Genomic DNA, 25790 nt, shown 5'->3' with positions numbered 1-25790 from the left:
CAACACTGCCCATAGACTAACACTACCCATAGACTAACACTACCCATAGACTAACACTACCCATAGACTCAACACTGCCCATAGACTAACACTACCCATAGACTCAACACTACCCATAGACTAACACTACCCATAGACTCAACACTACCCATAGACTAACACTACCCATAGACTCAACACTACCCATAGACTCAACACTACCCATAGACTCAACACTACCCATAGACTAACACTGCCTATAGACTCAACACTACCCATAGACTAACACTACCCATAGACTAACACTGCCCATAGACTCAACACTACCCATACACTAACACTGCCCATAGACTCAACACTGCCCATATACTACTAGCACGCTTGGCTACGTACGGCACAAAAGAAGTTCCACATACAGACATTAACGTACATACATCAACATACAGAGCGTGGTCTCCCGCTCACCATCAGTAACGGTGGGCCTCGCCTAGGTCGACTCTGACCATAATTATTTTTTTCCAAGCGGCTCGTCCGAATTGCACCAAATTGCATTCTCCGTTTGGCGACGCTGCGTTGCCAGTGGTGCACAAACAAACAACGACAACAACCCCCGACACGCTGCATGTCAACAACAACAACCGCCGACAACCCCGTGGGGTCCCCTATATATAGCTCGGCTATGAAGAAGGCCCATTGCCTGAAACGTCACCCGTTTTAACATCAATTTAAGAAATATATTTGATTTTTACGTAAAGTATTATTGTAGGATGTGTTCAGTTTTTTGCATAGATTTTGCATTCGTCTGCGTGTACTATACTTGCCTTTCATCTGTTCTCCCGACAATTGAATCTCAAAGCTGCTGTTCCGTAAACAACAACAACAACTGGATGATGTTGCACGTAGACTCGTCACGAGTGCTTGAACCAGGTGAGAGAACGCAAGAGTGAGACCAGGATGAGTCACGGTGGGTAGCTAGGAGATGTTGACTACCTCGCCTGGTATGCAGGAGGTCATGGGTCTGACCCCAACCCTGATGCCTACTGCTGTATATTTAGAGTTTGTGTGTCTCTCTCGTCATCACCAGTGGCTAGGAGATGTTAACTACCTCGCCTGGTATGCAGGAGGTCATGGGTCTGACCCCAACCCTGACGCCTGCTGCTGTATATTTGGAGTTTGCGTGTCTCTCTCTCTCTCATCATCATCACGGTGGCTAGGAGATGTTAACTACCTCGCCTGGTATGCAGGAGGTCATGGGTCTAACCCCAACCCTGACACCTGCTGTATATTTAGAGTTTGTGTGTCTCTCTCATCATCATCATCGCGATGGCTAGGAGATGTTAACTACCTCGCCTGGTATGCAGGAGGTCGTGGGTCTGGCCCCAACCCTGATGCCTACTGCTGTATATTTAGAGTTTGTGTGTCTCTCTCATCATCACCAGTGGCTAGGAGATGTTGACTACCTCGCCTGGTATGCAGGAGGTCATGGGTTTGACCCCAACCCTGATGCCTACTGCTGTATAGTTAGAGTTTGTGTCTCTCTCATCATCACCAGTGGCTAGGAGATGTTAACTACCTCGCCTGGTATGCAGGAGGTCATGGGTCTGACCCCAACCCTGATTACTGCTGCTCTATATTTAGAGTTTGTGTGTCTCTCTCATCATTACCAGTGGCTAGGAGATGTTAACTACCTCGCCTGGTATGCAGGAGGTCATGGGTCTGACCCCAACCCTGATGCCTGCTGCTGTATATTTAGAGTTTGTGTGTCTCTCATCATCATCATCACCAGTGGCTAGGAGATGTTAACTACCTCGCCTGGTATGCAGGAGGTCATGGGTCTGACCCCAACCCTGATGCCTGCTGCTGTATATTTAGAGTTTGTGTGTCTCTCTCATCATCATCATCATCACCAGTGGCTAGGAGATGTTAACTACCTCGCCTGGTATGCAGGAGGTCGTGGGTCTGACCCCAACCCTGATGCCTACTGCTGTATAGTTAGAGTTTGTGTGTCTCTCTCATCATCACCAGTGGCGAGGAGATGTTAACTACCTCGCCTGGTATGCAGGAGGTCATGGGTCTAACCCCAACCCTGACGCCTGCTGTATATTTAGAGTTTGTGTGTCTCTCTCATCATCACCAGTGGCGAGGAGATGTTAACTACCTCGCCTGGTATGCAGGGGGTCATGGGTCTGACCCCAACCCTGATGCCTGCTGCTGCATATTTAGAGTTTGTGTGTCTCTCTCATCATCATCATCATCACCAGTGGCTAGGAGATGTTAACTACCTCGCCTGGTATGCAGGAGGTCATGGGTCTGACCCCAATCCTGATGCCTGCTGCTGTATATTTAGTGTTTGTGTGTCTCTCTCATCATCATCATCACCAGTGGCTAGGAGATGTTAACTACCTCGCCTGGTATGCAGGAGGTCATGGGTCTGACCCCAACCCTGATGCCTGCTGCTGTATATTTAGAGTTTGTGTGTCTCTCTCATCATCATCATCATCGCCAGTGGCTAGGAGATGTTAACTACCTCGCCTGGTATGCAGGAGGTCATGGGTCTGACCCCAATCCTGATGCCTGCTGCTGTATATTTAGTGTTTGTGTGTCTCTCTCATCATCATCATCACCAGTGGCTAGGAGATGTTAACTACCTCACCTGGTATGCAGGAGGTCATGGGTCTGACCCCAACCCTGATGCCTGCTGCTGTATATTTAGAGTTTGTGTGTCTCTCTCATCATCATCATCCCAGTGGCTAGGAGATGTTAACTACCTCGCCTGGTATGCAGGAGGTCATGGGTCTGACCCCAATCCTGATGCCTGCTGCTGTATATTTAGTGTTTGTGTGTCTCTCTCATCATCATCATCACCAGTGGCTAGGAGATGTTAACTACCTCGCCTGGTATGCAGGAGGTCATGGGTCTGACCCCAACCCTGATGCCTGCTGCTGTATATTTAGAGTTTGTGTGTCTCTCTCATCATCATCATCATCACCAGTGGCTAGGAGATGTTAACTACCTCGCCTGGTATGCAGGAGGTCGTGGGTCTGACCCCAACCCTGATGCCTACTGCTGTATAGTTAGAGTTTGTGTGTCTCTCTCATCATCACCAGTGGCGAGGAGATGTTAACTACCTCGCCTGGTATGCAGGAGGTCATGGGTCTAACCCCAACCCTGACGCCTGCTGTATATTTAGAGTTTGTGTGTCTCTCTCATCATCACCAGTGGCGAGGAGATGTTAACTACCTCGCCTGGTATGCAGGAGGTCATGGGTCTGACCCCAACCCTGATGCCTGCTGCTGTATATTTAGAGTTTGTGTGTCTCTCTCATCATCACCAGTGGCTAGGAGATGTTAACTACCTCGCCTGGTATGCAGGAGGTCATGGGTCTGACCCCAATCCTGATGCCTGCTGCTGTATATTTAGTGTTTGTGTGTCTCTCTCATCATCATCATCACCAGTGGCTAGGAGATGTTAACTACCTCGCCTGGAATGCAGGGGGTCATGGGTCTGACCCCAACCCTGATGCCTGCTGCTGCATATTTAGAGTTTGTGTGTCTCTCTCATCATCATCATCATCACCAGTGGCTAGGAGATGTTAACTACCTCGCCTGGTATGCAGGAGGTCATGGGTCTGACCCCAATCCTGATGCCTGCTGCTGTATATTTAGTGTTTGTGTGTCTCTCTCATCATCATCATCACCAGTGGCTAGGAGATGTTAACTACCTCGCCTGGTATGCAGGAGGTCATGGGTCTGACCCCAACCCTGATGCCTGCTGCTGTATATTTAGAGTTTGTGTGTCTCTCTCATCATCATCATCATCGCCAGTGGCTAGGAGATGTTAACTACCTCGCCTGGTATGCAGGAGGTCATGGGTCTGACCCCAATCCTGATGCCTGCTGCTGTATATTTAGTGTTTGTGTGTCTCTCTCATCATCATCATCACCAGTGGCTAGGAGATGTTAACTACCTCGCCTGGTATGCAGGAGGTCATGGGTCTGACCCCAACCCTGATGCCTGCTGCTGTATATTTAGAGTTTGTGTGTCTCTCTCATCATCATCATCACCAGTGGCTAGGAGATGTTAACTACCTCGCCTGGTATGCAGGAGGTCATGGGTCTGACCCCAATCCTGATGCCTGCTGCTGTATATTTAGTGTTTGTGTGTCTCTCTCATCATCATCATCACCAGTGGCTAGGAGATGTTAACTACCTCGCCTGGTATGCAGGAGGTCATGGGTCTGACCCCAACCCTGATGCCTGCTGCTGTATATTTAGAGTTTGTGTGTCTCTCTCATCATCATCATCATCACCAGTGGCTAGGAGATGTTAACTACCTCGCCTGGTATGCAGGAGGTCGTGGGTCTGACCCCAACCCTGATGCCTACTGCTGTATAGTTAGAGTTTGTGTGTCTCTCTCATCATCACCAGTGGCGAGGAGATGTTAACTACCTCGCCTGGTATGCAGGAGGTCATGGGTCTAACCCCAACCCTGACGCCTGCTGTATATTTAGAGTTTGTGTGTCTCTCTCATCATCACCAGTGGCGAGGAGATGTTAACTACCTCGCCTGGTATGCAGGAGGTCATGGGTCTGACCCCAACCCTGATGCCTGCTGCTGTATATTTAGAGTTTGTGTGTCTCTCTCATCATCACCAGTGGCTAGGAGATGTTAACTACCTCGCCTGGTATGCAGGAGGTCATGGGTCTGACCCCAACCCTGATGCCTGCTGCTGTATATTTAGAGTTTGTGTGTCTATCTCATCATCACCAGTGGCGAGGAGATGTTAACTACCTCGCCTGGTATGCAGGAGGTCATGGGTCTGACCCCAACCCTGATGCCTGCTGCTGTATAGTTAGAGTTTGTGTGTCTCTCTCATCATCACCAGTGGTGGAGATGTTAACTACCTCGCCTGGTATGCAGGAGGTCATGGGTCTGACCTCAACCCTGATGCCTGCTGCTGTATATTTAGTGTTTGTGTGTCTCTCATCATCATCATCACCAGTGGCTAGGAGATGTTAACTACCTCGCCTGGTATGCAGGAGGTCATGGGTCTGACCCCAACCCTGATGCCTGCTGCTGTATATTTAGAGTTTGTGTGTCTCTCTCATCATCACCAGTGGCTAGGAGATGTTAACTACCTCGCCTGGTATGCAGGAGGTCGTGGGTCTGACCCCAACCCTGATGCCTACTGCTGTATAGTTAGAGTTTGTGTGTCTCTCTCATCATCACCAGTGGCGAGGAGATGTTAACTACCTCGCCTGGTATGCAGGAGGTCATGGGTCTGACCCCAACCCTGATGCCTGCTGCTGTATATTTAGAGTTTGTGTGTCTTTCTCATCATCATCATCATCACCAGTGGCTAGGAGATGTTAACTACCTCGCCTGGTATGCAGGAGGTCGTGGGTCTGACCCCAACCCTGATGCCTACTGCTGTATAGTTAGAGTTTGTGTGTCTCTCTCATCATCACCAGTGGCGAGGAGATGTTAACTACCTCGCCTGGTATGCAGGAGGTCATGGGTCTAACCCCAACCCTGACGCCTGCTGTATATTTAGAGTTTGTGTGTCTCTCTCATCATCACCAGTGGCGAGGAGATGTTAACTACCTCGCCTGGTATGCAGGAGGTCATGGGTCTGACCCCAACCCTGATGCCTGCTGCTGCATATTTAGAGTTTGTGTGTCTCTCTCATCATCACCAGTGGCTAGGAGATGTTAACTACCTCGCCTGGTATGCAGGAGGTCATGGGTCTGACCCCAACCCTGATGCCTGCTGCTGTATATTTAGAGTTTGTGTGTCTCTCTCATCATCATCATCATCACCAGTGGCTAGGAGATGTTAACTACCTCGCCTGGTATGCAGGAGGTCATGGGTCTGACCCCAATCCTGATGCCTGCTGCTGTATATTTAGTGTTTGTGTGTCTCTCTCATCATCATCATCACCAGTGGCTAGGAGATGTTAACTACCTCGCCTGGTATGCAGGAGGTCATGGGTCTGACCCCAACCCTGATGCATGCTGCTGTATATTTAGAGTTTGTGTGTCTCTCTCATCATCATCATCATCGCCAGTGGCTAGGAGATGTTAACTACCTCGCCTGGTATGCAGGAGGTCATGGGTCTGACCCCAATCCTGATGCCTGCTGCTGTATATTTAGTGTTTGTGTGTCTCTCTCATCATCATCATCACCAGTGGCTAGGAGATGTTAACTACCTCGCCTGGTATGCAGGAGGTCATGGGTCTGACCCCAACCCTGATGCCTGCTGCTGTATATTTAGAGTTTGTGTGTCTCTCATCATCATCATCATCACCAGTGGCTAGGAGATGTTAACTACCTCGCCTGGTATGCAGGAGGTCATGGGTCTGACCCCAATCCTGATGCCTGCTGCTGTATATTTAGTGTTTGTGTGTCTCTCTCATCATCATCATCACCAGTGGCTAGGAGATGTTAACTACCTCGCCTGGTATGCAGGAGGTCATGGGTCTGACCCCAACCCTGATGCCTGCTGCTGTATATTTAGAGTTTGTGTGTCTCTCTCATCATCATCATCATCACCAGTGGCTAGGAGATGTTAACTACCTCGCCTGGTATGCAGGAGGTCGTGGGTCTGACCCCAACCCTGATGCCTACTGCTGTATAGTTAGAGTTTGTGTGTCTCTCTCATCATCACCAGTGGCGAGGAGATGTTAACTACCTCGCCTGGTATACAGGAGGTCATGGGTCTAACCCCAACCCTGACGCCTGCTGTATATTTAGAGTTTGTGTGTCTCTCTCATCATCACCAGTGGCGAGGAGATGTTAACTACCTCGCCTGGTATGCAGGAGGTCATGGGTCTGACCCCAACCCTGATGCCTGCTGCTGTATATTTAGAGTTTGTGTGTCTCTCTCATCATCACCAGTGGCTAGGAGATGTTAACTACCTCGCCTGGTATGCAGGAGGTCATGGGTCTGACCCCAACCCTGATGCCTGCTGCTGTATATTTAGAGTTTGTGTGTCTATCTCATCATCACCAGTGGCGAGGAGATGTTAACTACCTCGCCTGGTATGCAGGAGGTCATGGGTCTGACCCCAACCCTGATGCCTGCTGCTGTATAGTTAGAGTTTGTGTGTCTCTCTCATCATCACCAGTGGTGAGGAGATGTTAACTACCTCGCCTGGTATGCAGGAGGTCATGGGTCTGACCCCAATCCTGATGCCTGCTGCTGTATATTTAGAGTTTGTGTGTCTCTCTCATCATCACCAGTGGCTAGGAGATGTTAACTACCTCGCCTGGTATGCAGGAGGTCGTGGGTCTGACCCCAACCCTGATGCCTACTGCTGTATAGTTAGAGTTTGTGTGTCTCTCTCATCATCACCAGTGGCGAGGAGATGTTAACTACCTCGCCTGGTATGCAGGAGGTCATGGGTCTGACCCCAACCCTGATGCCTACTGCTGTATATTTAGAGTTTGTGTGTCTCTCTCATCATCACCAGTGGCTAGGAGATGTTAACTACCTCGCCTGGTATGCAGGAGGTCATGGGTCTGACCCCAACCCTGATGCCTGCTGCTGTATATTTAGAGTTTGTGTGTCTCTCTCATCATCATCATCATCACCAGTGGCTAGGAGATGTTAACTACCTCGCCTGGTATGCAGGAGGTCGTGGGTCTGACCCCAACCCTGATGCCTACTGCTGTATAGTTAGAGTTTGTGTGTCTCTCTCATCATCACCAGTGGCGAGGAGATGTTAACTACCTCGCCTGGTATGCAGGAGGTCATGGGTCTAACCCCAACCCTGACGCCTGCTGTATATTTAGAGTTTGTGTGTCTCTCTCATCATCACCAGTGGCGAGGAGATGTTAACTACCTCGCCTGGTATGCAGGAGGTCATGGGTCTGACCCCAACCCTGATGCCTGCTGCTGTATATTTAGAGTTTGTGTGTCTCTCTCATCATCACCAGTGGCTAGGAGATGTTAACTACCTCGCCTGGTATGCAGGAGGTCATGGGTCTGACCCCAACCCTGATGCCTGCTGCTGTATATTTAGAGTTTGTGTGTCTCTCTCATCATCATCATCATCACCAGTGGCTAGGAGATGTTAACTACCTCGCCTGGTATGCAGGAGGTCATGGGTCTGACCCCAATCCTGATGCCTGCTGCTGTATATTTAGTGTTTGTGTGTCTCTCTCATCATCATCATCACCAGTGGCTAGGAGATGTTAACTACCTCGCCTGGTATGCAGGAGGTCATGGGTCTGACCCCAACCCTGATGCCTGCTGCTGTATATTTAGTGTTTGTGTGTCTCTCTCATCATCATCATCACCAGTGGCTAGGAGATGTTAACTACCTCGCCTGGTATGCAGGAGGTCATGGGTCTGACCCCAACCCTGATGCCTGCTGCTGTATATTTAGAGTTTGTGTGTCTCTCTCATCATCATCATCATCACCAGTGGCTAGGAGATGTTAACTACCTCGCCTGGTATGCAGGAGGTCATGGGTCTGACCCCAATCCTGATGCCTGCTGCTGTATATTTAGTGTTTGTGTGTCTCTCTCATCATCATCATCACCAGTGGCTAGGAGATGTTAACTACCTCGCCTGGTATGCAGGAGGTCATGGGTCTGACCCCAACCCTGATGCCTGCTGCTGTATATTTAGAGTTTGTGTGTCTCTCTCATCATCATCATCATCACCAGTGGCTAGGAGATGTTAACTACCTCGCCTGGTATGCAGGAGGTCGTGGGTCTGACCCCAACCCTGATGCCTACTGCTGTATAGTTAGAGTTTGTGTGTCTCTCTCATCATCACCAGTGGCGAGGAGATGTTAACTACCTCGCCTGGTATACAGGAGGTCATGGGTCTAACCCCAACCCTGACGCCTGCTGTATATTTAGAGTTTGTGTGTCTCTCTCATCATCACCAGTGGCGAGGAGATGTTAACTACCTCGCCTGGTATGCAGGAGGTCATGGGTCTGACCCCAACCCTGATGCCTGCTGCTGTATATTTAGAGTTTGTGTGTCTCTCTCATCATCACCAGTGGCTAGGAGATGTTAACTACCTCGCCTGGTATGCAGGAGGTCATGGGTCTGACCCCAACCCTGATGCCTGCTGCTGTATATTTAGAGTTTGTGTGTCTATCTCATCATCACCAGTGGCGAGGAGATGTTAACTACCTCGCCTGGTATGCAGGAGGTCATGGGTCTGACCCCAACCCTGATGCCTGCTGCTGTATAGTTAGAGTTTGTGTGTCTCTCTCATCATCACCAGTGGTGAGGAGATGTTAACTACCTCGCCTGGTATGCAGGAGGTCATGGGTCTGACCCCAATCCTGATGCCTGCTGCTGTATATTTAGAGTTTGTGTGTCTCTCTCATCATCACCAGTGGCTAGGAGATGTTAACTACCTCGCCTGGTATGCAGGAGGTCGTGGGTCTGACCCCAACCCTGATGCCTACTGCTGTATAGTTAGAGTTTGTGTGTCTCTCTCATCATCACCAGTGGCGAGGAGATGTTAACTACCTCGCCTGGTATGCAGGAGGTCATGGGTCTGACCCCAACCCTGATGCCTACTGCTGTATATTTAGAGTTTGTGTGTCTCTCTCATCATCACCAGTGGCTAGGAGATGTTAACTACCTCGCCTGGTATGCAGGAGGTCATGGGTCTGACCCCAACCCTGATGCCTGCTGCTGTATATTTAGAGTTTGTGTGTCTCTCTCATCATCATCATCATCACCAGTGGCTAGGAGATGTTAACTACCTCGCCTGGTATGCAGGAGGTCGTGGGTCTGACCCCAACCCTGATGCCTACTGCTGTATAGTTAGAGTTTGTGTGTCTCTCTCATCATCACCAGTGGCGAGGAGATGTTAACTACCTCGCCTGGTATGCAGGAGGTCATGGGTCTAACCCCAACCCTGACGCCTGCTGTATATTTAGAGTTTGTGTGTCTCTCTCATCATCACCAGTGGCGAGGAGATGTTAACTACCTCGCCTGGTATGCAGGAGGTCATGGGTCTGACCCCAACCCTGATGCCTGCTGCTGTATATTTAGAGTTTGTGTGTCTCTCTCATCATCACCAGTGGCTAGGAGATGTTAACTACCTCGCCTGGTATGCAGGAGGTCATGGGTCTGACCCCAACCCTGATGCCTGCTGCTGTATATTTAGAGTTTGTGTGTCTCTCTCATCATCATCATCATCACCAGTGGCTAGGAGATGTTAACTACCTCGCCTGGTATGCAGGAGGTCATGGGTCTGACCCCAATCCTGATGCCTGCTGCTGTATATTTAGTGTTTGTGTGTCTCTCTCATCATCATCATCACCAGTGGCTAGGAGATGTTAACTACCTCGCCTGGTATGCAGGAGGTCATGGGTCTGACCCCAACCCTGATGCCTGCTGCTGTATATTTAGAGTTTGTGTGTCTCTCATCATCATCATCATCACCAGTGGCTAGGAGATGTTAACTACCTCGCCTGGTATGCAGGAGGTCGTGGGTCTGACCCCAACCCTGATGCCTACTGCTGTATAGTTAGAGTTTGTGTGTCTCTCTCATCATCACCAGTGGCGAGGAGATGTTAACTACCTCGCCTGGTATACAGGAGGTCATGGGTCTAACCCCAACCCTGACGCCTGCTGTATATTTAGAGTTTGTGTGTCTCTCTCATCATCACCAGTGGCGAGGAGATGTTAACTACCTCGCCTGGTATGCAGGAGGTCATGGGTCTGACCCCAACCCTGATGCCTGCTGCTGTATATTTAGAGTTTGTGTGTCTCTCTCATCATCACCAGTGGCTAGGAGATGTTAACTACCTCGCCTGGTATGCAGGAGGTCATGGGTCTGACCCCAACCCTGATGCCTGCTGCTGTATATTTAGAGTTTGTGTGTCTATCTCATCATCACCAGTGGCGAGGAGATGTTAACTACCTCGCCTGGTATGCAGGAGGTCATGGGTCTGACCCCAACCCTGATGCCTGCTGCTGTATAGTTAGAGTTTGTGTGTCTCTCTCATCATCACCAGTGGTGAGGAGATGTTAACTACCTCGCCTGGTATGCAGGAGGTCATGGGTCTGACCCCAATCCTGATGCCTGCTGCTGTATATTTAGAGTTTGTGTGTCTCTCTCATCATCACCAGTGGCTAGGAGATGTTAACTACCTCGCCTGGTATGCAGGAGGTCGTGGGTCTGACCCCAACCCTGATGCCTACTGCTGTATAGTTAGAGTTTGTGTGTCTCTCTCATCATCACCAGTGGCGAGGAGATGTTAACTACCTCGCCTGGTATGCAGGAGGTCATGGGTCTGACCCCAACCCTGATGCCTACTGCTGTATATTTAGAGTTTGTGTGTCTCTCTCATCATCACCAGTGGCTAGGAGATGTTAACTACCTCGCCTGGTATGCAGGAGGTCATGGGTCTGACCCCAACCCTGATGCCTGCTGCTGTATATTTAGAGTTTGTGTGTCTCTCTCATCATCATCATCATCACCAGTGGCTAGGAGATGTTAACTACCTCGCCTGGTATGCAGGAGGTCGTGGGTCTGACCCCAACCCTGATGCCTACTGCTGTATAGTTAGAGTTTGTGTGTCTCTCTCATCATCACCAGTGGCGAGGAGATGTTAACTACCTCGCCTGGTATGCAGGAGGTCATGGGTCTAACCCCAACCCTGACGCCTGCTGTATATTTAGAGTTTGTGTGTCTCTCTCATCATCACCAGTGGCGAGGAGATGTTAACTACCTCGCCTGGTATGCAGGAGGTCATGGGTCTGACCCCAACCCTGATGCCTGCTGCTGTATATTTAGAGTTTGTGTGTCTCTCTCATCATCACCAGTGGCTAGGAGATGTTAACTACCTCGCCTGGTATGCAGGAGGTCATGGGTCTGACCCCAACCCTGATGCCTGCTGCTGTATATTTAGAGTTTGTGTGTCTATCTCATCATCACCAGTGGCGAGGAGATGTTAACTACCTCGCCTGGTATGCAGGAGGTCATGGGTCTGACCCCAACCCTGATGCCTGCTGCTGTATAGTTAGAATTTGTGTGTCTCTCTCATCATCACTAGTGGTGAGGAGATGTTAACTACCTCGCCTGGTATGCAGGAGGTCATGGGTCTGACCCCAATCCTGATGCCTGCTGCTGTATATTTAGAGTTTGTGTGTCTCTCTCATCATCACCAGTGGCTAGGAGATGTTAACTACCTCGCCTGGTATGCAGGAGGTCGTGGGTCTGACCCCAACCCTGATGCCTACTGCTGTATAGTTAGAGTTTGTGTGTCTCTCTCATCATCACCAGTGGCGAGGAGATGTTAACTACCTCGCCTGGTATGCAGGAGGTCATGGGTCTGACCCCAACCCTGATGCCTACTGCTGTATATTTAGAGTTTGTGTGTCTCTCTCATCATCACCAGTGGCTAGGAGATGTTAACTACCTCGCCTGGTATGCAGGAGGTCATGGGTCTGACCCCAACCCTGATGCCTGCTGCTGTATATTTAGAGTTTGTGTGTCTCTCTCATCATCATCATCATCACCAGTGGCTAGGAGATGTTAACTACCTCGCCTGGTATGCAGGAGGTCGTGGGTCTGACCCCAACCCTGATGCCTACTGCTGTATAGTTAGAGTTTGTGTGTCTCTCTCATCATCACCAGTGGCGAGGAGATGTTAACTACCTCGCCTGGTATGCAGGAGGTCATGGGTCTAACCCCAACCCTGACGCCTGCTGTATATTTAGAGTTTGTGTGTCTCTCTCATCATCACCAGTGGCGAGGAGATGTTAACTACCTCGCCTGGTATGCAGGAGGTCATGGGTCTGACCCCAACCCTGATGCCTGCTGCTGTATATTTAGAGTTTGTGTGTCTCTCTCATCATCACCAGTGGCTAGGAGATGTTAACTACCTCGCCTGGTATGCAGGAGGTCATGGGTCTGACCCCAACCCTGATGCCTGCTGCTGTATATTTAGAGTTTGTGTGTCTATCTCATCATCACCAGTGGCGAGGAGATGTTAACTACCTCGCCTGGTATGCAGGAGGTCATGGGTCTGACCCCAACCCTGATGCCTGCTGCTGTATAGTTAGAGTTTGTGTGTCTCTCTCATCATCACCAGTGGTGAGGAGATGTTAACTACCTCGCCTGGTATGCAGGAGGTCATGGGTCTGACCCCAATCCTGATGCCTGCTGCTGTATATTTAGTGTTTGTGTGTCTCTCTCATCATCATCATCACCAGTGGCTAGGAGATGTTAACTACCTCGCCTGGTATGCAGGAGGTCATGGGTCTGACCCCAACCCTGATGCCTGCTGCTGTATATTTAGAGTTTGTGTGTCTCTCTCATCATCATCATCACCAGTGGCTAGGAGATGTTAACTACCTCGCCTGGTATGCAGGAGGTCGTGGGTCTGACCCCAACCCTGATGCCTACTGCTGTATAGTTAGAGTTTGTGTGTCTCTCTCATCATCACCAGTGGCGAGGAGATGTTAACTACCTCGCCTGGTATGCAGGAGGTCATGGGTCTGACCCCAACCCTGATGCCTACTGCTGTATATTTAGAGTTTGTGTGTCTCTCTCATCATCACCAGTGGCTAGGAGATGTTAACTACCTCGCCTGGTATGCAGGAGGTCATGGGTCTGACCCCAATCCCGATGCCTGCTGCTGTATATTTAGTGTTTGTGTGTCTCTCTCATCATCATCATCACCAGTGGCTAGGAGATGTTAACTACCTCGCCTGGTATGCAGGAGGTCATGGATCTGACCCCAACCCTGATGCCTGCTGCTGTATATTTAGAGTTTGTGTCTCTCTCATCATCATCATCACCAGTGGCTAGGAGATGTTAACTACCTCGCCTGGTATGCAGGAGGTCGTGGGTCTGACCCCAACCCTGATGCCTACTGCTGTATATTTAGAGTTTGTGTGTCTCTCTCATCATCATCATCACCAGTGGCTAGGAGATGTTAATTACCTCGCCTGGTCTACAGGAGGTCGTGGGTTCGATCCCGACCCTGACGCCTGCTGCTGTGTATTTGTAGTTTGCAGTGTCGATCTCTCTCTCTCCCCGTGGTGGCGTGGATTTTTCTGCGGGTCCTCTGGTTTTCCCCTCCACATTCGTAGAGAGTCAAGATCACCCGCTTAGAGTACTTGGCTCCAGCTGTACGATGACAAGCCACTTCGTTGAGCTATCATTTGTGGCCAGGTCACTTCTGAGAAAGAGCTCAGTGGAGGCTTACCTGGTCAAATACAAAAATTGTTTAAGCTTAGTCCCATTTCACATGAGTGACCCGGCTCATCAAACTGACAAACACAAGTGCACCTTTCCAGTACATGTAAATATTTAGACCAATTTAAACGGAGATACGTGCCCTCTCAAGTACCCACTTAGGTACTGTAGACTCAGGAGTACACGGTCAACTACAAAGACACACACTCATTTACACACTCTAATACACACACACTCATTTACACACTCTAATATACACACACTCATTTACGCACTCTAATACACACACACGCTCATTTACGCACTCTAATATACACACACACACACACTCATTTACACTCTCTAATATACACACACACACACACTCATTTACACACTCTAATACACACACACACACACACTCATTTACACACTCTAATATACACACACACACAGAAGTGCGCACTCAATTACAAAGATTTGCCTTCAACAACAGATTGTGGGGGGCCAGTGCCGTTAGCAACAAAGCAAAGACAAATATCCCCATTATAGCCTTAACAGACTGTAGGGGCAAGTGCTGTTAGCGAGCACCTATGAAGGCTGCCGGCACGGCACACGAGGGGGTGGGTGGCCAGCAACATCGCCCGGCCGCCTTTGTCTCCCCAGTGGCGATGTGTACACACCGCACCAGGTACTCATTTGAGTCGAGTCGACCTAGGGGAGGCCCAGGACAGGTTCAGATGATCGTCACTAGTGTTGGCCTTGAGCGGGAATCGAACTCGGGTTGCCGGGTTCGTAGCGCAGCGCACTAACCACTACACTACCGCTCACCACCCTCACACACGCACTCAAGTTTACATTCACGTGTACAAACATTCGAATGCAGAATGTAGCACACTTGCACATAAGAGCCAGCACATCTCTGGGAGGCCCATGAGGGACACGTGGTCGTGATATCGCAAGCCACCCCCTCCCTCCTTAGACAGCCCCACCCACTGAACCATGAGACCCTCTGAATGCAGGTAGTCCTTGCCTTACGAACACCCCCACTTACGAACACCCCCACGTACGAACACCCCCACGTACGAACACCCCGACTGGATTTTTCTCCGGGTCTTACGGTTTTTCCCACCTCCGCTTTTCAGAATCAACAACGCGCGTTTTAAGAGCACGTGGCGGCTAGAAATGTCCACGCGACAAGCCACTTCCCCAGTTGAGCTGTCAATTGTGGCACGGGTCCGTGGGCCTTACCGAGTGAAATTGAAACAGCTAATTTAAAAAATGGTTTAAAACACTCATTCAAAAGGCCAATAACGCACCTTTATATACATATAGGACCGCAGAGTTTGGGCAATCGGTGGCACCAATCCGTTTCCCTCTTCCAGAGCGAGTGAATACCGTGTAACGGGAGGCGCGATAGAAGTTGAAATAGCTATTATTATATCACCTGTGCGGTCGTACGCAAGAAAGTGAACCCTTTGACCGGCCCTCCGTCACGAGTTAAGGATTGCCCTGGCGCGAGCACTCTGACTGAGCAGAGGCTGAAGGTCAGTCGGGAAATGGTACCAGGGCACCAAGAGAACGAGGAATTTGGGCAAACACCAGTTGCGCGCGCGTACCAATACGCGTGCGAGCACGTAGCAATACGCATGCGAGCACACGTACTATACGCGCGTACCCATAATAATATGCAAGTAGAAATACACGCGTAGGCACATACCACACGAGTGCGCACACGTACTAATACGTGTACACGGACCACACGCGCGCACACACGTCGTAACACGCGTGGCCGCACAGACCCCGCGCATGCGCACATACTAATAAGCGTGCATACACACGGCACGCACACGCCACAAAACAACTCCTCACGTTAAATTTCGATTAAAAGCTTTCGTGACTGCAGGGATTCATCTTCTTGGTTCTTTCGGTAAAGTCACGTAGAATGGAAATAAGAAAATAATTAAAATAAAACATCATAAAGTCTGAAAGACTGTCTTCTCGACAGCCCTGTTCTTCACCTGAGGACGGCTGCTTGCGTTGTGGCCAAAACGTCGTGAGAATTATTTCATTATGTTTTATTTTTAAATCCTTTATATTAAGTTCGCTTGCTTGCTTGCGTGCTTGCTTGCTTGCTTACGACCGTGCAAATCTTTCGGTCGTTTTTTAACCCACTTCCCGTGATCCAATCCAGCTGACATTTTGCACACAGACTCATTGTGCGAGACAATTAATGTTCGTGAAAAAAATTTACTGTTTAGGGAAAACAAATTAAATATTTAATCACCAATTGCTTAATACTGGCAGACAATCATCTGACCCATAGGTGGCAGCCATCTCAAGCCAGAGGACGAGATGACTCTAGCCGCCATGCATATAAAGGATTTAGAGTGAAAAACTTTGTTTTTACTGATTATACTTATTATTATTTTATTAACTCCTCGCGTGTACGTGAACAAAGACGGCCACTGCATCGCGCACTTTCTGCGGCCGTCTGGAACGTTCTTCATTCCGATATTCGGAAGCCGCTGGGAGCCGCACGACTTTTAAACGATCTACATCAGTGGTTCTTAGCCTTTGCCGCAGCCTTGCACCCCTTTGGTTCTCAATCGTAATAAACGCAGAGGGTTTGTTGAAACGAGGAAAGTTGGAAGTTAACGTGCGCGTGCTCAATCTGTGCTTCGATTATTTATTTACTTTCTAAAACAAATCTGGCCGCGTCTCGCACTCCCCAGAAAGGGCATCTCGCCCCTCCAGAGGGCGAGTGCACCCCAGGTCAAGAACCACTGATCGAGATTGACAAAACACATTCATTGAGAACTGCTTGTTGCATATGCTTGGTTCTTTCGGTAAAGTGACGTAGAAAGAAAAAAGATTTAAAAAATTAACCCGTAAAAACAAAGTTTTTCACTAGAAACCCTTTATATGCGTGGCGGCTAGAGTCCTCTCATCCTCTGGCTTGAGATGGCTGCCACCAATGGGTCAGATGATTGCCTGCCACCATTAAGCATATTGGTAATTAAATATAATTCTTTTTTTCCTTAAAAGTGTAAAATTTTGGAAACAAATTTCACGAAAATAAATTGATACGCACAACGAGTCTGTGTGCAAAATGTCAGCTCGATTGGATCACGGGAAGTGGGTTAAAAAACGACCGAAAGCAAGCAAGCAAGTGAACTTAATATAAAGGATTTAAAAATAAATAAGAATTGTGATTTTACTTTATTTTTTATCTTTAATTTTTTTTCTTTACCTACGTGACTTTACCGAAAGAACCAAGAATATGGATCCTTGCAGTCACGAACACTTCAAATCGAGAATGAACAGCTTTTTGTGTTACCGTTTGTTGTCACACCCCCCCCCCCACGCACCTCCAATGAACACGGCTGGCTACGTAGGGCGCGAAAGAAGTTCGACACAGTCACACCTCAGTAGACGACCGCTTTGGAATACAACGAATTAGGTACACGTCGTGTTTTGACGAGAGAGAAAATGTCTTGGGATACGACGTCTTGCTTGGGATACGACGTCTTGCTTGGGATACGACGCCTTGCTTGGGATACGACGTCTTGCTTGGGATACGACATCTTGCTTGGGATACGACGCGCTTGCTAGGGATACGATGCGCTTGCTAGAACTTGTGTGGGTGGTGACGAGTCACCGCTTACCCGCGTAGACCCCCGTTCACGACTGAAACAAAGTCACGCTCCTCAGTCTGCCTGTAGATCTCGTTCAGTGCATGACCCTTGCTAGAACTGTGAATTCTCACGTGTTTTTGTCATTTCAACTCCTCTCAGCAAGGTATGGTGATGTTAAATTTTAATTTTGAATTTCAATTTATTTTAATTTATTTATGCATTTTCATAGCGTCTAAATTATTTTATACAACCCCATGAATGTATAATATGGCATGTAAAATATCATTTTCGGTACGAGTCCTACCATCCGGAACGAACTAACGACTCATACCGAGGTACCACCGCTGCATACAGACACACAACCCTCCCCCCCGATTGTGTGCGTACACGAACACGTCTGCGAATACAAACCGCACCTGAAAGTCCCCGAGCCAACAGCAAAGCACACTGGTGAGTCAGCACTCAACAGAGTACGCACAGGCGACACGTGTCAAGGCTAAACAGGAAATACAAGTGCGAACGGCGACATCACAAGGCGTTCATCTTCTAGGTTCTTTCGGTAAAGTCACGTAGAAGGGAAGCAATAAAATAATAAAAATAAAACATAATGAAATAAAATAATTCTCACTACGTTTCGGCTACAACGCAAGCAGCCGTCTTCACCTGAAGACGGCTGCTTGCGTTGTAGCCGAAACGTCGTGAGAATTATTTTATTTTATTATGTTTTATTTTTATTATTTTATTGCTTCCCTTCTACGTGACTTTACCGAAAGAACCAATAAGATGAATCCCTGCAGTCACGAAAGCTTTAAATCACAAGGCGTGTTGTATGCATGTTCAACTTCTTTCGCACCGTACGTAGCCAACCGTACGAATCGGAGGTGCGGTGCTGGGGGGAAAACAAACTTTACACGCAAAAATTAAACAAGTAGTGCGTGCGATGTTTTGGACTCAAACGGCAGAATGTACATACATAATGTTTGTTAACTGTCAATAACACATTCTAGATTTGAAGCTTTCGTGACTGCAAGGATCCATACTCTTTGGTTCTTTCGTTAAGGTGACGTACGTGACTTCACCGAAGACTATGTCAATAACCAAACCAATAATCGAAATCCCTTATAATTTATATGAATACAATAACACCAAACCCCCTCTGGTCTTCGCATCTGATCAGCTCACAGGTGACGACGTCACATTCATCCCTCGATTTAAGACCGAAACAGGAAGAGGGTTTCTCCACAACTCTGGCTGTCGCCTGACAATGCTGGTGGTAGTTGCCGTTACCGCTGCAATTACCGGCGAGATGTCACGGTACTGGAATTGTGAACGTTGTACAGGTGACCCGTGACTTACGACTTGCACCCCCCGCTTTTCCGACCTTTCTTATAGTAAATAAGTCCCCCACAGTAACGACCAAAACTTGTGTCTACGACCCCAGAGTCGATTAGCGACGGAATCTGCGCATCGTCATGCGAACACTCAGCTTTGCTCTTCCGCGGCATGCGCGTGTTTACAGCATCGCCCCACAGGCTGAAGCTTCGCCGGGAACGAACGCAGCTTCTCTCGCGCAACGCTCGTCACTTCTTTGGTACATTTTTCTTCAAATTTAGAAATGTTTTCGCCTTTCGCTACCGCGTCTGAGAAGAGGAAATGTGGTGCGCGTGCAGGAAAGTGCTTAAGAATTTTCAAATGTGTTTGTTTTTTCTTGATAAATGTTTGTAAATGTTACGTTAAGTTCTAGATTTGAAGCTTTCGTGACTGCAAGGATTCATACTCTAAGTTCTTTCGGTAAAGTCACGTAGGTAATAAATGAAATTAATAAAAAATCAAATAAAAATCACGACGTTTCCGAGGCAACACAAGTCTCCGTCATCAGGTGGGACCGTCACAGCCAGATTTGCTGCATCAAGTGAGTTACGTTAAGTTACAATTGTTCGGGTTATTTTCATTTATTTTCGTGGTCAATAACGGTATTTTTATGGTATGCAAATGGGTTTCCAGGAACAGACCCCCAATGTTTAACATTGCGCCGATGGGAAATAAGGGCTCAACTTGGGACAGCCGCGACCGTCTGTCCAGGAACCAATTGGGTCGTAGGTATGGGGGTCACTTGGGAGTGGGTTTTCTCTCCAACACAATCGGTGTGCTGAACTGGTAACTGTCTGGCATGTTTCATTTACCAGTGACGTGTGGTGAGGTCAATGGCTGGGGAGGCATTAGCTGGTATCACAGCCAGATTTACACACCGAGGGGGGCGTATCCTCACCGAGGGGGGCGTGTCCTCACCGAGGGGGGCGTGTCCTCACCGAGGGGGGCGTGTTAGACACATCCCCCTCAGGTGAGGCAGATGTGATAGCTGCCTCCCCTGGTGCTTTTTCATTGCAGTTTCACGACGAGACCAGCGAGCCTCAATATCTTTATACACACACGTGACAAAAGTTACCTGGAGTATGGAAGGCGAGGACATGAGATGAAGGGGTCTACAAACATTACATTGGTGACATACTGAGATAGTAACAGGCACGCGCTTATTGCCCGCGCTCCATCCAGTTACTGAGGGGTTGCGCAATCAGAGGGGAGGCTGAGCTCGTCGCTGCCTCACCTCTCGTCTCTTCCTGTATTTGCAGCGGAGCTCTGCAAATTTGGCGATTTTGACGATAAAAAATTATTGGAATCGTACAGAAATGACATTGAAACACAGATGAGTGCAAAAATCGTAATATTTATTTGATTTGATTGTTCTTTTTTTTACTTTTCGTAACAACTATTTTCATTGGAGTATGACAGGTGAGGCTCTTGCCTCACCTGCCTCCCCTGACCGCACGTCCCTGGTGTGTAGGTCTCTACGTGACGCAGGCGGTGTAGCGCTACACTGCGCTACGAACACAGCGACCCCGAATTCGATTCCCGCTCACGGCCAAACACCAGTGACGATTCTAACTATCCGATCCGGTCCTGGGCCTCCCCAAGGTCGGGTCAGCCACAACTCCGATGAGCACGGTCGGCTAAGTACGGTGCGAAAGAAGTTCAATATGCATACACACAAAAATGAGAACATCGCCACTGGGGAGACAAATGCGGCCGGGCGTGATGTTGGCCACCCACCCCCTCGTGTGCCGTGCCGGCCTTCGTCTGTGCTGCTCGCTAACAAAAACTTGCCCTCACAGCCTGTTGAAGGCTATACGGGGGATCTTTATCTATAGGAGAGGGAAGTGGCCAGTCACGGGCAGAGTAGACTAGGAAAGTCGATAGCACACACAGTGGGTAAGGGATTTTCAGACCAGAGGGACTTCCCACTGAGCGCTGGTTGACTGGGGGTTTAGAGACAAAGCCTTGGTTGCTGGAGCAAGAGAGTGTGGTGTGGAGAGTAGCGTGAGATGAGAAGCAGGTAGGAGAGTGCATGGAGGGGAGTAGAGTGAGATGAGAGGGGAGAGGTAGGAGAGTGCGTGGAGGGGAGTAGAGTGAGATGAGAGGGGTAGGAGAGTGTATGGAGGGGAGTAGAGTGAGATGAGAGGGGAGAGGCAGGAGAGTGCGTGGAGGGGAGTAGAGTGAGATGAGGGGAGAGGTAGGAGAGTGCGTGGAGGGGAGTAGAGTGAGATGAGAGGGGTAGGAGAGTGTATGGAGGGGAGTAGAGTGAGATGAGAGGGGAGAGGTAGGAGAGTGCGTGGAGGGGAGTAGAGTGAGATGAGAGGGGAGAGGTAGGAGAGTGCGTGGACGGGAGTAGAGTGAGATGAGAGGGGAGAGGTAGGAGAGTGCGTGGAGGGGAGTAGAGTGAGATGAGAGGGGTAGGAGAGTGTATGGAGGGGAGTAGAGTGAGATTAGAGGGGAGAGGCAGGAGAGTGCGTGGAGGGGAGTAGAGTGAGATGAGAGGAGAGAGGCAGGAGAGTGCATGGATGGGAGTAGAGTGAGATGAGAGGGGAGAGGTAGGAGAGTGCGTGGAGGGGAGTAGAGTGAGATGAGAGGGGAGAGGCAGGAGAGTGCATGGATGGGAGTAGAGTGAGATGAGAGGGGAGAGGTAGGAGAGTGCATGGAGGGGAGTAGAGTGAGATGAGAGGGGAGAGGCAGGAGAGTACGTGGAGGGGAGTAGAGTGAGATGAGAGGGGTAGGAGAGTGTATGGAGGGGAGTAGAGTGAGATTAGAGGGGAGAGGCAGGAGAGTGCGTGGAGGGGAGTAGAGTGAGATGAGAGGAGAGAGGCAGGAGAGTGCATGGATGGGAGTAGAGTGAGATGAGAGGGGAGAGGTAGGAGAGTGCGTGGAGGGGAGTAGAGTGAGATGAGAGGGGAGAGGCAGGAGAGTGCATGGATGGGAGTAGAGTGAGATTAGAGGGGAGAGGCAGGAGAGTGCGTGGAGGGGAGTAGAGTGAGATTAGAGGGGAGAGGCAGGAGAGTGCGTGGAGGGGAGTGGAGTGAGATGAGAGGGGAGAGGTGGGGGGGAAGTCTGTGTAGGTAAGTAAAGTGACTGTGGGCTTCGGTACGCACAGGTACACGTGGACACGCGCGTCTGACCCCATCACCATCTCGGAGATTTCGCAACTTCTCCTTTCGGGTCGCCCTCACGTGGCTGGGGGGGGGGGCAGACACCCACCTGGCTGGCCCTCGGCCAAAGTTTGGGCACCAAGGTGGGTAGGGGACGTTAACTACCTCGCCTGGTATGCAAGGAGGTCGTGGGTACGATCACGAACCTGACGCCTGCTGTATATTTGAAGTATGCGTGTCTCTCTCTCATCATCATCATCACGGTAACTAGGAGATGTTAACTACCTCGCCTGGTACACAAGATGTCGTGGGTACGATCCCAACCCTGACGCCTGCTGTATATTTTAAGTTTGCGTGTCTCTCTCTCATCATCACCACGGTGGCTAGGATATGTTAACTACCTCGCCCGGTATGCAAGGAGGTCGTGGGTACGATCACGAACCTGACGCCTGCTGTATATTTGAAGTATGCGTGTCTCTCTCTCATCATCATCATCACGGTGGCTAGGAGATGTTAACTACCTCGCCTGGTACACAGGAGGTCGTGGGTTCGATCCAGACCCTGACGCCTGCTGCTGTGTATTTGGAGTTTGCGTGTCTCTCATCATCATCATCATCACGGTGGCTAGGAGATGTTAACTACCTCGCCTGGTCTACAGGAGGTCGTGGGTACGATCCGGACCATGACGCCTGCTATATAGAGTTCGAGGTGTGTCTCTCTCTCCGTGGTCACGTGGATTTTCTCCAGGTCCTCCGGTTTCCCTCCACATTTAAAAGAATTAGCTTAGAGCATTTAGCTGCTGTACTTTTCCACGTGCTTAGCCACTGCGTTGAGCTATCACCTGTGACCAATTCGCTTCAGAAAAATAACCTACATAGTTCAGTTGGTCTTACCTGGCTAAAAAAATATATAGTTTTACAAGTTCGACCCGGGTTCTGCTTTCAGTTCCTCTGAGCAGTGAGGGCGGGGGGGGAGGCAGTGGGTGACGGCACGAGATGGATTGGAGGATGTGAGTAAGGAAGAGTGGAATAGAGCAGTGTTCTTCACGAATTTTCAGAGGGGGGGTGCAGAGCAGAGGTGGGACAAAGTCATTGTTATGCAAGTCCAAGTCGAGTCTGAAGTCATCAAATTCATGACTCGAGTCTGACTCGAGTCCAAGTCACATGACTCGAGTCCACACCTCAGAGGTGGGACAAAGTCATTGTTATGCAAGTCCAAGTCGAGTCTGAAGTCATCAAATTCATGACTCGAGTCTGACTCGAGTCCAAGTCACATGACTCGAGTCCACACCTCAGAGGTGGGACAAAGTCATTGTTATGCAAGTCCAAGTCGAGTCTGAAGTCATCAAATTCATGACTCGAGTCTGACTCGAGTCCAAGTCACATGACTCGAGTCCACACCTCAGAGGTGGGACAAAGTCATTGTTATGCAAGTCCAAGTCGAGTCTGAAGTCATCAAATTCATGACTCGAGTCTGACTCGAGTCCAAGTCACATGACTCGAGTCCACACCTCTGGTGCAGAGACATCAGTGTGTGAGTGTCGCCATACACCCGAGACCATTGGGGTTAGAGGTTAGACAACGCGATGGGGAGGAGGAGGAGGAGGAGGGGGGGGATGTTTTCACTCTGTGTGTATTGTCGGGAGTCGCACTAAAGGCCAGTGGACCGCGGGCCTTGCAGTGAAGACCCGCCGGGGCAGAGTGAGGGTGGGAATCGTGGGGAGAGGAGAGCGAGTGAAACAGGAAATGTCATGGGGATGGAGCGACGTTGGGAATGAATGAGAGAGTGGAGGTGGGGAGAGAGCTCGGGATGGAGAGAGGCAGAGGAGTGAAGAAGGAGTGAAGAAGGAGTGAAGAAGAGAGAGACAGAGAGATGGAGGCCAGGAGGGAGAGAGGAGAGGGGGGGGGGGTAAATTTAGCCTTGAAGCCCCGTAATGACGGGATAATAAGGCGGCTTATCGAGGCAAAGCCAAGAGGATTAAACCTGCACACGGCTTCAAGGTTGAGGGACAAACATGGGGCGGGAGACACGGTAAATGACGGTGGATTGGCACGATAAGAGGCGCGGGTGGTGAAGGGGAGACGCACGGATGGAGAGAGCCCCGTGTGTGAAAGTGACACACGGGGGTGGTGGTGGTGGTGGGGTGGGTGGGTGGACAGAGGCCCGATTGAGCGAGACGCGGGGTAACCGAGCGAGTTACGACACTGGACGGAGTAAAAGCGACAACGCAGACACACAAACCGCGTTGACTGTTTTTTGACTTTACCGGACACCGCACCCCGGCCGCCCGCCTTCTTCCGGGTCCACCGCCGGGCCAGGACGCCTCGAACCCGGCCCGCGCCGCTATCCGAGGACCGGTCGCACTCCCACCCCGACCGAACGCGCTAGGCCGCAACCCCGCGCGGACTCACCCTGAACGCGGCGAGCGAGCGGCGATGACCGCGGCCTCCCCTCGTGCGTGCGGCGGTCACTCGCGGGCTGTCTGCGTCGTTCGCCGCCGAGGGTTTCCCCCTCTCCCTCGCCTCGGTTAGTCCGCTCGATTCGCCATTGCTCTGCGCTGCGGCGAACGCGATGGCCCCGGCTCAACTCGCCCTCTCGCTCTTGACGAGGTGGGCGGGGCTAGGCGTGATGACATCACGACGCACGCCGCCGTTGGCTCGTGACGTCATCACGTAGAGTGCGTGCTACGCGTTGTGGGGTGGGGGGGTGTGTCGCGCGGCGGCGGTAGACGTGCGTGGTGACGCAATCACGTAACAAATTCGCGCGCGGTGACGTCACCGCGTTGTTGGGTGGGTTTGGCGGGATTCTTAACTCGGCGGTTCCTGACGTCACCGTCACGTGTGTCTACGTCATCGCGTAAGTAATTGTGACGTCATCGCGTAAGTAATTGTGACGTCATCGCGCAACGTGGCCATACGTCACCACGCCGGTCTGCGGGTCGAGATTAGATGGCCGCTAGAAATAGGCACGAAAGCTTTAAATCGAAACTTTATAATTGTTATAGCACATCATAAATACGCACTACAATGGCAACAGTTTAAAGCGATTTGAAGCATGTTTTATTTTTAAAATGGAAATTTTTTTTTTTTTTGGGGGGGGGGGGGGGCAGAGGTTTGTGACGTCATATGTGAGGGGGGGGTCTGACTTTTTGTGACGTCGTGTGACGAAGAGAGGGGAGGGGTCAAAAATCATCCAAAATCGCGTGACGTCATTTATGGACGGACCCTTAAGCTGTCATTTGTGGCCAAATCGCTTCTGGAAAAAAAGCTAATAGCTCAGAACACGAATCGGAATACTTATTTAGGAGGTAAAATTAAGTTAGTTTTATTTCGATTTATTTGCGATTTGCTTAACTTCCTCTACATATCTTCTTGGTTCTTTCGGTAAAGTCACGTAGAAGGGAAGTAATAAAATATTAAAAATAAAACATAATAAAATAAAACGTGGTTGTTTAGTTACTGCAGCTACATACTATTAACACTCCTTCCCTTTGTTAATGCTACCCCCCTTCCCCCTCCCTTTGATGCTGCTG

At 49.8% G+C, this 25790-nt stretch overlaps 1 protein-coding gene across 2 annotated transcripts in view; it reads right to left on the bottom strand.

Moving 5' to 3' along the window:
* LOC133340519 (dnaJ homolog subfamily C member 5-like) overlaps positions 1-24873 on the bottom strand; it is a 48085-nt gene extending 23212 nt beyond the window's left edge. For both annotated transcript variants that reach the window (XM_061548818.1, XM_061548819.1), the window contains exon 1: positions 24670-24873. The gene's annotated coding sequence lies outside the window, so the exon portion shown is untranslated. The remainder of the gene's footprint in view (positions 1-24669) is intronic.
* Between the last annotated feature and the right edge of the window lie 917 nt (positions 24874-25790).

The sequence above is a fragment of the Lethenteron reissneri genome, chromosome 10 (assembly GCF_015708825.2).
Source record: "Lethenteron reissneri isolate LAM-NWPU_2019-01 chromosome 10, ASM1570882v1, whole genome shotgun sequence".
In the NCBI taxonomy this organism is placed as follows: Eukaryota; Metazoa; Chordata; class Hyperoartia; order Petromyzontiformes; family Petromyzontidae; genus Lethenteron; species Lethenteron reissneri.
Note: the sequence above shows the minus strand (reverse complement) of the source record. Positions and strands in the feature narration are given on the sequence as shown.